General features: G+C 40.7%; 1 protein-coding gene across 2 annotated transcripts in view; it reads left to right on the plus strand.

Annotated features, from left to right (window-relative positions):
- Positions 1 to 13252, plus strand: part of CNTNAP5 (contactin associated protein family member 5) — an 807958-nt gene that overhangs the window by 225081 nt on the left and 569625 nt on the right. The gene's annotated exons all lie outside the window — the stretch shown is intronic.

A 13252-nucleotide genomic window follows, 5' to 3' on the forward strand; every position in this document is an offset into this window, starting at 1 on the left:
AATTACATACATGTGTAACCATTATACTGTACACCTGAAAGTAAAATAATATTGAATGTCAACTGTAATTAAAAATAAATTACTTCAAAAATAAATAAAAATCTAGGATCCGCTCAAGGACCATTCACTGAAAAACAAAAAAAATACAACTTAATCTTTAATCCCATTTGAGTCAAAGTGATAGATTCAATTCAGTTCCTATCAACCTCCCATTGCTATTTTTTTACAGAAATAGAAAAAAAATCCTTATATCCATATGGAACCATAGAAGACCTTGATTAGACAAAGCAGTTTTGAGCAGGAAGAAAAAAACTGGAAGAAACATGCGTCCTGATTTCAAAGTATATCATAAAATTTTAGTAATCAAAATAGTATAGTAATAGCATAAAAAAAGACATCATGACCGATGAAACAGAATAAAGAACCCAGAAAGAAACCCATGTATATAGAGTCAACTGATCTTCAATGAGTTTGCCAAGAATATATGGAAAGATAGTCTCTTTAACTGATGGTCTTGGGAAAACTTGATATTCACACGTTAAAAAATAAATAAATAAATAAACTGGTCTTGTGCCATATCCCAAGAAACATATCTTAATTTAGACTAGTGATGTCTGTTGCTCATTAGCCACGTAGTATGTAGCAGCCAGGCAGATACTTTCATTACACTGGGCTACCTGTCTAGTCATCTCTCCTCTTTTAACACATTCTGCATAGAGCATCTAATTTATTTATTACACTTTAATTTGGTGATGCTTTTGTAAGCTTGGAAAGGACCAAAGTGGAAGAAAAAAAAAAAAATCCTCCCTTACATATTTTTTCTCTAATACCAAGTTTTAAATATCATTGTCAGAATATGCATTGTACTACCATTATCTTACATGCTTGGTCCAATCAGTCAAAGTGACATGTCTGCGTGTGAACCCTAGATCCCACATCCTCACCTTTTGACCTGAGCTCCCACTTTCAAATATGACATACCAGGATCTCCAGCATGGGCCCAGATCCTGCCTCACCATCCTCACAGCGCCACCATTTCCTGGCTTTGTATTGACTATTTTTGTCTATTTCAATTTCTACCCCACTGTTTTATGCAAATCCCCAGTCACTGTGTAATCCATAATCACTCCTCCTGTGACTGCCTAGATTCTTGATCCTCTGTTGCTTTACCTTCTGAGAGAAGTACCTCTTTACCATGATTTTTTCTAACATGGCCTGAGGCAACTTGCTTGATGCATGGGACTACTGTTTAGTCTTGCCCATCAGTGCTAATATGCTTGTTCTCTGGGTTTCAGACCTTCACACCCGGAGTCACCTGACTGTCATTAGATGCCTTTCCCAGTGGCTCCCTGGGAACTACAGCCTTGTACCTCGTGCCAGGCTTGCTCCTCACTGGAATTCTCCTGTGACTCCTTGTTGCCTTGGCAAGCTTTGCTACCAGTGAAACTGCCCAGTGTCTGACAGTGGGAAGGATTTCTTTTTTTGAATTCCTTAATTTCAAGTGCTACGAGGTTTCTCAGAAATAAGCCTAGCATCCTTATTCAACAAACTTCACACTGAAACATTCTTCACTCCTGGGAAGTATTTTAAGAACCACAAAAGCCAAAGGTATAGAGAAGATCTTAAACAAAAGTTTCCCTGTAAATTTAGATTGAGCTTGTGTGATAGAATACAGTTCTGAAGTTAGTAAGTACAGGGGCCTAGGACTTTAAAAGGAAGGAAAACTAATAGTACATGCCTTAGGGCAAGTTAGGCAAGCTTCCGGTATGAGATGAATATAAAACAAAGGACCTTAGCAGCCAAGCCTTTATCTCTGATTTTAACTTAAAGGAAGGCTTGACTGATCCAGTTAAAAACTTAATTGAGAAAAACATGGGTCAGTGTCTCTGTCAGTTGTCATTTATGAAAACATGCCCCTAAATTTATTTACATTATATCTATATTTCCCTAGTAAATGTCAAAGTATGGATCCATCAAAATCTATACATATTCATATGATGGGCCCAATCCAAGGAGAAGACATTTGAGGGCAAACTTCCAACATTCCAGATTTAGTCTTACTGAAAACTGCTTTCCCATTTGGCTAACTTCATGATTTTAACAAAGCTCAAAGTTGATATTAGTAAACATGTGACAAACTCTTTGCCCCCAAATTCATCAAGTAGAAGAAGGGCTTTAGTACTTTTCTTCTCTGGGTTGGTCAGGAAAAATCTTATTTTGGGATTTCGTTTAGATGTTACACATTTAAAGAATAATACAGACGAATGTGCCCCAGGGAGAAAGGACTAGGACAGTAAGCACATTCAAACTAAGTCAGATGGAAAGGGAGAAAAATAGTACAGATGTCCTGTCTAAAGGCTGTTTTGGCAGGATTGGGAAGTGATGACCTGTGTCTCCCATGACAAGAACAAGAAGCCACAAAGAAAGGGGTGCTCAGGAAGCATCAGCCAGCCGACCACCCTGTCTAGGTGATGGAGCCGGCATAAGATGGGGAAGGTGAGCACAGTGACCTGGAAGCACCCGTCCAGCCTTGAAATTCTATCACAAATTATTCCCCTACCGCGGCCACATGTAAAGGACAAGTATTGCTTTTTCAGTCACAAACAAGAACAGACTGCTTTTAACCATATCAGGAAAAGGGATGCCTGCTAGTCAGGAGTGTGTACATTGACCTGGGGCTTGTTTTTCTATAAATCATCAACAATACACATGGCCGTGCAAGGCAAGCCTAGCCTCAGCACATTTTCCTGGCCTCATCTGGTTAGGTGAAGGTTCGAAAACCCGGCCCTCTTTGGCTTTGGGCAAAGAAGTTTTATTGATCACACTTGTCATGAGCAATCTGCAGCTAAAGAAGAGAAACCATAGAAGTGCTATAAACTACAGGAACTGGCCTTGCGTTTGCCTTGTTTTCAAAATGAATACAATGCACAGGAGCTATGCAGAAACCTAAATAGTCTATATCCTTTTTTCTGTCTCCAGGAAACCTCAATATATTTTCATAAAAGTGATTGGGTAAAACCAATTCTCATTAACTTTCAGCTCCAAAAGTTTTAGTATATACTGCTGTGTTAGATTAAAATAAATATTGAGCCAATCATCATTTTTTCCCCATTTTTATTATTATTAGTAGTATTATCAACAATTACCTTAGTACATCAGTTAGGAATAGGTTTATCTGCTAGCAGGGAAGGTTTTAATTAGGGGGTGGAGAGGTGTGTGGAGAGGGAGAGAGAGAGAGAGAGAGAGAGAGAGAGAGAGAGAGAGAGATTATTTATTTGTCTTTTGCAATCAGAAATCCCATGGCAAGGAATTCTGGACTAGTAGAGCAAACATCAAGTAACTGGTTAGGCAAGGCATAGGATTTGAATCCGGGTTTGCCTGAGATCAGGGCCCATGCATTTGCACTCATCACCATGTTGACATACAGAAGGGGCCAGCCTCAGGAACTGGTCAGCCTATACCTGACCACGTTACCTTCTGCCAAGTGAGCCCTTAAGTTAGATAGGATAATAAAATCATCAGACTTGCTCAAACTACCCAAGATCATCGGGCCAATTGGACCTAATGCTATATTCAAGGAGAGACATTGAAAATAACAAGATTACAATAAGATATGTGCAGATTCTACACATTTAATTAATTTCTACCAAAGGAATCACAAATTATGTGTACAAGAAAAAAATACTGAAAAGAAATAAAATTAAAAAGTAAGACATTTACTCCTATAGAAAGGTAATCCAAACAAACTTTAGAAATCATTTATCTTTGCCTAATCATTCATTATAGTCAACTTTATATGGAAATAACCACATCTTAATACCCCACATGGCCAATCATGTGTTCACTTATCTGTCCACAATCAAAACGAAGCCCTAGGCAGCAGTGACTTTAACATTTTCTGCAAATTAGAAGACATTTCTTAACAAACAGGCCTCAAGCAGATGATACAATACCTTTCCTGAGTGATCAAAAGTTTAAGATGATGAAGAATGGTTTCATGAGATTCAGTCGTGTTGTTCCAAGATGTGATTTCTGACAAAACAACGGTGACCTTTGACAAATAGCTCAAATTACATTAGCAATATGTACTCATATTGAATTGAGTTGGTTTTGATCTCTTGATTTTAACAATGCTTTGAATAAATCTTTCTTCCCTCCTTCCTTCAATCCTTTTATTCCTTCCCCACTTATCCCCTAAAACTATGCCCTAAGTTCTGTGTGAGGAAGCATATACCTCCTTAAATATGCTTCTACCATAATTTACCATGGGTCTTTTGTATGCCTCTGGTCATGATATGTGTAAGGTTTCTTTCTATTTACTTTGGCATCTATTAGTTTGGCATCATTCTCTCTGTAGAACTAAAAAAGACACTTTTAAAAAGTGCATTGTTTGCTGCCCCAAAGCCCAGACAGAGCTTAGCCTAGGCTGACGATATGCAAGTGTTGCCCAGACAATCCTGGTTTATATCTATAGTCTGAGCATAACTATTTATAGTGAGATTTTTCATCTTCACGTGTTCTAGTTTGGAGGATAAATTATGCATTCATCCTAATTAGAACCATAGGAAATGTAGTGTCTTAAGTTGGTGATCACGTCAGCATGTCTCATCCTGTGTAGTCTGGGGTAGGTTAAGAAACCTCAGATCATGTGATTTGACAACGTAGTGCCAATTTGCATATGAAATTGAGCTCCAACACCTATGGAAACCAAGGTGACCCTCTAGAATGTTCTCTGCAGCGTTAGGTTGTATAGTAAAAGTAGTGATGGCTAACATTTATTGACTATATACTACATTCCTGTGCCGAGGGTCCTTGACTACCCTCTCGCCCTCAGCAACAGCCCTTTGGGTGAGCATATTTATTTCCATTTTCTTGTTGAGGACACTGAAAATCTAACAATAGGAGTGAGAAGCCTATGGGACCCAATAGTAACCACACTGGAACTGAACTTGGGGATGATGTATATGGACTCACTGTATGAAAATAGTTCCACTAACAAATTACACAGAACCTGTTTTTGCTTGGATGTGGGTGTAGCAGGGATAAGGACTGGGACACAGGGATGGATGGGAGTCACACCATTAAACTCACTGAGTTGTGTGATTCCTCTCTCTGATGGGATCTTTAAGATTCAGAGACTCATTCTATCGTTCTCTCCTACCATCTGCACTCCAACCTCCTTACCTCCACCCTTCCCAACATATATATACATATAAATTTGTTACCAAATAATAATGTGTATTTAACTTTTGGCCAATGACTTTCATCCTTCCAGCATTATCCTTCACTTAATACTTGCATAGCTTAAATATCTACTTGCTTGTAGAAAATTTAGTATTTCCAACCTGTATCAGAGAATTCCTACTGTGAGGTTTTCAAGACCTGATTATTTTCCTTAAGCTCCCACTCTTGTTTTAAAGCCTCTTTTGTTTTCCAGTTTTATTTATTCACATGTAACACCATGCAAGTTTAAGGTGTTCAATGTACTGAATTGATACACTTATGTATATTGCAAAATAATTACCTCCATAGCTTTAGCTGCTAGCACTTCAATCATGTCACATAATTACCGTTTCTTTTTTGTGATGAAAACATTTAAGACCTACTTTTTAAACAACTTTCAAGTCCCGCTATCTTTTCAAATCCCCAGCCACGCTCTCAGTGATCACTGCATGCTATAAGGTCCCTGTAACAACACCTGAGCAAGGCCACTTATTGTATAGAGTGGACTTTTACTCAGACTTTGGTGACAGGGTAGCCTGATCATAGTTTCAAAAGGAGAAAACAAAGCATTGAAAATTGAGTGTCACCCCTGTCTAGTTGTCAGCTGTTCTCCAGCTCTAGAGATCTAACTGTCTTCTTCCTTCATAAACTCCCACTCTCTGCAAACATCACATCTTCAAATCAACTCCCTTCTATTATCCCATCTTTTTACATAGCTCCAGGTCCCAGAAAAACAAAATAGATTTTGATTTACCTACAGTTATTCAACAATTCTAAGAACAACAAACCAAAAAAATCCCTCCACATCAGAACCACCACTTCAACCTGAAAAAGGAAGTGTCCTTCCTTCTCCTGTTACTATTGTACTCTGCCAATTAAGTACCTTTGTGCAGACTGTCCCGTTGCCAAGATATTCAGTGGGCTGTTTTCTTAAACAGAAGGGCAAGTCCTCTTTCTTCTCCAACACTCTAGGACAAAGACATGCTGAAATCAACTTTTAAACTAGCAATTTGCTTCTAACGATAGAAATAAAAGACATTTAATTAATCACTGAAAACATATTTATTGAGCACCTGTAATGCGCCAACAATGTGAAAACGATCACGGGGTTATAACGCAGCACACTATGGATCTTCAAGGGACTTTCACGTCAGGCGAAGGAGAAAATGCTTGCAGAACAGTTGAAAAAGTGAAAGAAGGAAAAGGCCAGGAGCTTCTCCCACATCTCGTCTTCTCCCAGTTACACAAGACTTGTTGGGAGATTAAAAGGAAAGCATCTATGGAAAGAAACATGCTCTTTTAACTCTAAGTGAATTGAAAGTAATTCAATGCTCATTTATTTCCCAAACCCCATCCCTGGAGTAAGTGCTGACACCCATAGATTTTGCAAAAAGGGTCCTTTTACTTGCTGTTTTGTTAAATAACTTATTGAGCACTGTCAAAGTAGAAAACAGACTGATGAAAAACACTTGACCATAGGAAGTGAATGATTTCTTCTCAACATTGTTCTGCTTTGTTATTTACACATCAAGGCATTTCAAAGATTACCATCTCTATAATGCTACTGTGTCACCCTGAAGGTCAACCCCAAGGAAAAGCCAGCTAAATGAGGAAACTTGGCAAATGCAGATTCTCCTGGGACCAATTAGATAGGAATAAGAAAAATGAGCTTTTGCTTTCTTTCTTCAGTGGTGGTTTCACAAACCCACTGCAGGGTTGTTGCTGACCAAATACGGAAGCCGGATGGGACCTTTTAAGCAAGAAAGTAAAAAGCATCTTTTACAACTCTACTTCCCTGGGCTCCTGCAGTAACTCACTCGAGCACCTGCCTCAGGCCAGAGTGTAATCCTTCCCAGGAGCCCAGAAGGAGAGTGCAGGCAGGTCACACCTTCCATCTCATTCAAAAACTCTGTCCTGATCCTTTCCTCTTCTGGAGAATGAATAGGCAGTTCTCCGGGTTTGAGATGCAAAGATTCAAGGCAGGGTGGTTTTCAGGCTTTCAAGACAGAAATTATTTGAAGCATAAATGAATCACTTAAGTAGAGATTCTAATCAGTACTCAGTAAGGGCAAACGTATTATTTGGTGGAAAAATGAAAGGCTTTGACATCAGAAACACTTGGATTTGAGTCCTAGTTTTGCAGTAAACTAGATGAATAATTTGAGTCTCATGATTAACTACGAGGAACCTTGGTATACGTACTTCTAAAAGGGGAATGATAGTAGCTTTAGAAGGGATGGGTATTAAGAGTCAGGTGCTCAGTAGGTGATGGCCATGAAATAAATGTGAGATAGCAACCTGGAGTGAGTCTCCTTCGTTCACCGTTGGAATTGTCTGTGATGGATGGTATATGGCATGCGTGCAACACAGCATCACAGCCAGCCTTCCCTGACAGGTTCAGAGCTCTCCAGCAGATAACACCGCGCTTCAATTTATCACAGTTGAAATTTTCTATCTTTCCTGTATATGGTTAAAATATGTCTCCTACCAGATTGTAAGTGCCTTCACAACAAGCACAATTTTGTTGTGGTGGTTGTGGTTGTGTTTTGTGTTTTGCATTGGCAGGAGTCCTCGGGGGCATACAAAGATGCCTACCCCATGATTAGCAAAAATGAATGTTGATGAAGCTTTAAATCCTTGCAAAAATAATGTTTTCTAGTTTCACAGGTGAGAAAGCAGAGGCTCTGAGAGGACAAGTTTCCTAAAGTAACATAGGTAATAAATGGAGGGCCAGAGATTCAGACCTAAAAGTGATTCCCTAGGGTCAATACAGTTTCTACTAATATAGACAATACCACATTACCATTATTGTTTTTACAGATGAATCAACAGAAGCTTAGAGGCTAGTAAATAACTCTCCCAGGCAGATGCTTGCAGAGCTAGGGCTCAAACCCAGGCCCCCTGAGGAGATGTCCAAAGCTCCTTCCTGCTCACCTGTTCTCTGTTCACCATGAAAACCATTCTGACGATGGTCCCAGAGCCCTGACTGTCCTCAGGACTGGCTTGGCCCAGGCAGGAGCAATGGCCTGAAGAAGTCATCTACAGCCAAGTCCTGGGATGGTGCCGGTTGGAGGTAGGCTTTGGCTGACGCCTGCTTGCTTGTTGTGCCTTTTGCTGGAAAGCGTTTTCCCTGAATACTTCTGACAGATGGCCAGGACTTTCTATTATGTGAAGGTATGTCTTGAATTTACCTTGATGGAGTGGGGAGTGTCATGCTGTCAGGAGGTTAAGTAAAAGAGGTTGAAAGATTCACCATCTCAGGAGCAGAGGTGAGCCCTCAGCCCCTAGGACGTTCTGGGGTGCGCAGGTGAGGGCCAGTACTGGCAGTATCCTGGCAGCTGTGCCTTTGGAGCTCAGGTGCAGGCTCTGTGAGTTGTGGCCTCTTGTAAGCCAGCAGGCCAGCAGGCTTCAGTCAAGCATATCAGATGAAACTTTTTCAGCCTGCTAAGTGAAATAAATTCAGGAATCAACAGTATACCCACTCTGTCTTGGCAATATTAATTTTAGCTAGGAAGCCTTGCCTAGTCCCCCAAGAATGGAAGAGAACCTTTCCATTACATACAAGTTAGCCCATTATCTGCATTGGACTTCTATTCAAGTCAAGGATGCACCAGCATGGCTGAAACAGTGGAAATATCAACACAATCCCTCGCTATTTAGTAAACTGCTCAAGCTGTCAAATAGCCCCCGAAACTGTGTGGCCATCCTGCATACTCCCCAGGGATACAGTCACGCCTGATGTAGCATCTGAAAGGTATAGCGGGGGCCTCTGTAACCCATCTTGAAACTGGTTCCCGCAGTCTGATGCCAGAACCCTGGTGGGCAAAGACATAGTAAATATTTCAAATACTAGTCAGTTTTGACTTACCTGGTTTCTCTGTTAGACTCCAAACATCTTGAGGGCAAGCACTGCGGTTAGCTTACTCGTTTAGCCCTACCTGCTAGATGTTCCCAACTGTCCCATGTTCTCAAGAAATTAGAGACACAGCACAACTTTTTAGAGCGCTTTGCTATTTTACAACAGGTTAGGGATTGAAGTATGGACATACATTCCATGGTGTGGGTGTGTTTTCTCCTCCTCCAGGAACCATCACTAGTTTTAGTTTGTGAGATCACAGGTGACAGACTCTTTATTCTTCTGTAATACTGGAGTCAGTACAGTTTCACGAGTCCCCGGATAATTAGTTTCATGGACTCTGATTCTTTGTCAGTCAGTTTTCCCCTCTCTTGGAATGCCTAGAGATATCTGGGACACAGGATAATATCTCTTCGTACGGTTATCTTAAGTGAAATGAATTATACAGCTGGTAATCTAGACATTCAACATTAGGAGACTAGATTTTATAGAGTCATTTAAAACTGCTGGCCAACTTTTATATGCTGGCTTTCATTTCAGCCACAGATTGGGACTTTGTTTCCATCCACACATGCATACATGGAATGTCACTGGTTAAAACTGAAATGTTCAAAAAGTTAGAGGACATCATAGGAATGGCGGCAGCGAGGCAGACTTCTTGAGTTCTCCTCCAGAACTTACCACAAACTGAACATCTGTAACACATCAAAGGACTCTGCTCATCACACAGAACAGCTAACAGACTCGTGCCAGGATTACTTGAAGGTGGGCAAACTGGGCGAGCAGGGGAAGAAGGAAGGGAGCGGAGTGGAGACTTGGCCCGCATCTACAGCTGTGCAGATGTAGGGGATCCCAGGACGGAACAGAGACCACAAAAGCCAGGAGTTGGGCTCTTTCCATGCATCCCACAGCTGATCTCTCCCACTGAGAGAGCAGCATGTCCAGCATTTGAGGCAGTAACCTCAACTGAAACCTCCAGCTGGGCCCGAGGTAGGAAAAAGGATATAAACTCCGTACCTGGGTCCCTCCTCCCACTCTCCCAATCCTATCTCCACCCTTCCAGGGACTGAAGCTGGCCCCTGAACTGAGGAGTAGGGTCAGATTACAGAGGATCCATAGTGCTCAGGATCTGGGCAGCACTGACCCAGGGAAGAGGCTGGGAAGACTGTGATACTGCTGGGCTGGGCCTTTCTGACCTGCCTAGGGCAGGGCAATTACAACTGCAGAGACACTCCCAGGGATGAGCAGTAGGTGGCAGAGGCAGCTCTGGGCTTTCAGCAGCTCAGAAATCTCCTGCCCTCCACATACACACACACACACACACACACACACACACACACAGAAGAAGTGCCCTAAGACTCAGAAGACCTGGGCACAGGGCTGGCTGTGTTACTCTCAGTGTGCATATGTGCAGGCAAGAGCAGAAACTGCACTGACTTTGTAAAAACTACCATCCAGACCCCTTAGCCCCACTCATCTAAATCTGCAGTCCCAGGATCACTCTGGGCACCAGGCGACCGGCTCTGCCTGCACAATATGCAGAGGACTCTTTGGTACAGCAGAGGACAACTTGGTGTTTACTTGATGGGCTTAAGCCAAGACTGGTGCTGCTTTTTTTGTTTTGTTTTGTTTTGATATCTTTGATATTTTTGCCTGTGTTGAGTGTAGGTTACTGGTTGTTTTCACATGTGAATGTATTTGGTTTTTACTTTGTTGTTGTTGTTGTTGTTGTTGTCGTGCTTGGTGATTTGCTTTGTTCTGAAATTGCCCTACCAGGGCCCAGCTCAAGAAGCACAAAATTCAACACAGCCAGAGGCCAACTCCAGACCAAAGCAGAGTACTACCAGGTTTGACCTACAAGTGACACACCCAGAGGGAATTCTCTACAGGCACAAGAGCCCATAGGGGCCAAGCCTCCTTTGAGTGGTCAACCCTCCCAAAGCAGAACATCCATTGTGGGCAGAGCCAAGTCTCACACCCAGTCAGCCTGGGAGTCAATCCCACTTACTCACAATCTAAAAACAATTAAAGATCAACTTTAACAGGACAATATACACAACACAAGAGTCACCTTTGGGGCACATGCAGAGGAGAAGAAAGAAGTCATGCAAGTCAAATAAAAAGGATACACATGACATAAGATAACCCAGCAAGAACTAAGAACCTAGGGGATCTACCTAATACATCGAAGCAAACACAGAGAGTCAGCCAGACTGGGGAAACAAAGAAACATGTCCCAAATGAAAGAACAGAAGAAACCTCCAAAATTGGAACCAAGTGAAATAGAGTTAACCAACCTATGAGAGACAGAGTTCAGAACACTGATGACAAGAATGTTTAAGGAGCTTAAACATAAAGAAGGATAGAGAAATCATAATGAACACAGTTAGAACTAAAGAATACAATAACTGAAATAAAGAACACACTTGAAGGAATTACCAGCAGGTTAGACGAAGTAGAGGATCAGATCAGCGACTTAGGAGACAAGTTAGCAGAGATCACCCAAGTGGAACAACAAAAAGAATAAAGAATAAAAAGCAATGAAAAGTATTTAAGAGACCTCTGGGATAACATCAAGCGCAACAACATGTGCATCATAGGAATACCAGAAGGTGAAGAGAAGAAACAAGGGATTGAGAACATATTGAAGTAATAATGCCGGAAAACTTCCCTAACCTGGTGAAGGAAACCGACATACAAGCCCAGGAAGTGCACAGAGTTCCAACCAGGATAAACCCAAATAAGTGCACACTAAAACACATTATAGTTAAAATGGCAAAGGTTAAAGACAAAGAGAGAATCCTAAAAGCAGCAAGAGAAAGACAGAGGGTTACATACAAGGGAACTCTTACAAGACTATCAAATGGCTTTTATACAGAAACATTGCAGGACAGGAGGGAGTGCAGGCAGGAGATACTCAAAGTGATGAAAAACAAAGGCCTACGACCTAGATTGCTTTATCCAGCAAGGCTATCATTTAAAATTGAAGGAGAGATAAAGAGCTTCCCAGAAAAGAATAAGCTAAAGGAATTTATTACCACCAAGCCAGCATTGCAGGAAATATTAAAAGGGCTTCTGTAAACAGAAGAAAGATGAAAACGATTTACCTGCAAATTTAAAAAATGGCAATAACTATGTACCTGTCAATAATCACTTTAAATGTAAATGGATTAAATGCTCCAATCAAAAATCATAGGATGGCTGAGTGGCTAAGAAAGCAAGACCCTTGTATAAGCTGTATACAAGAGACTCACCTCAGATCAAAAGACACACACAGGCTGAAAGTGAAGCGTTGGAGTAAGATATTTCATGCAAATGGAAATGAGAAAAAAGCTGGAGTTGCAATACTTATATCTGACAAAATAGACTTAAAAATGAAGAACATATTAAAAGACAAAGATGGGCACTATATAATAATAAAGGGATCAATCCGACAAGAGGACATAACCCTAGTAAACATCTGTGCACCCAACATAGGAGCACCTAAATATATAAAACAGATATTGAGTGACATAAAGACAGAGATCAATAGTAACACTATCATACTAGGGAACTTCAACACACCTCTGACAACAAGGGACAGGTCTTCCAGACAGAAAATCAATATGGAAACAATGGCCTTAAATGACACATTGGACCATTTGGATTTAATCGATATTTTCAGAGCATTTCACCCCACACCTGTAGAATAAACATTCTTCTCAAGCGCACATGGGACATTTTCCAAGATAGGCCACATGTTAAGCCACAAAACAAGTCTTGATAAATTAAAAAAAATTAAAATCATACCAATAGTCTTCTATGACCACAGTGCTATGAAATTAGAAATGAACTACAGGAAAAAAAACTGGAAGACACACCAATTTATGGAGGCTGAGTAATATGTTACTAAATAATGATTGGGTCAACCATGAGGTCAAGGAAGAAATCAAAAGATATCTTGAAAAAAAGAAAATGAAAACACGATGACCCAATATCTATGGAATGCAGAGAAAGCAGTCCTAAGAGGGAAATTCATAGCATTGCAGGCCTATCTAAAGAAACAAGAAAAATCACTAATCAACAGTTTATCTTCACACTTAAGGAATCTGGAAAAAGAACAGCAAAATAAGCCCAAAGGGAGTACAAGGAAGGAGATAATAAAGACCAGAGTGGAAATAAATGAAATAGAAA

This window comes from Rhinolophus sinicus, linkage group LG01 (genome assembly GCF_036562045.2).
Source record: "Rhinolophus sinicus isolate RSC01 linkage group LG01, ASM3656204v1, whole genome shotgun sequence".
NCBI lineage: Eukaryota > Metazoa > Chordata > Mammalia > Chiroptera > Rhinolophidae > Rhinolophus > Rhinolophus sinicus.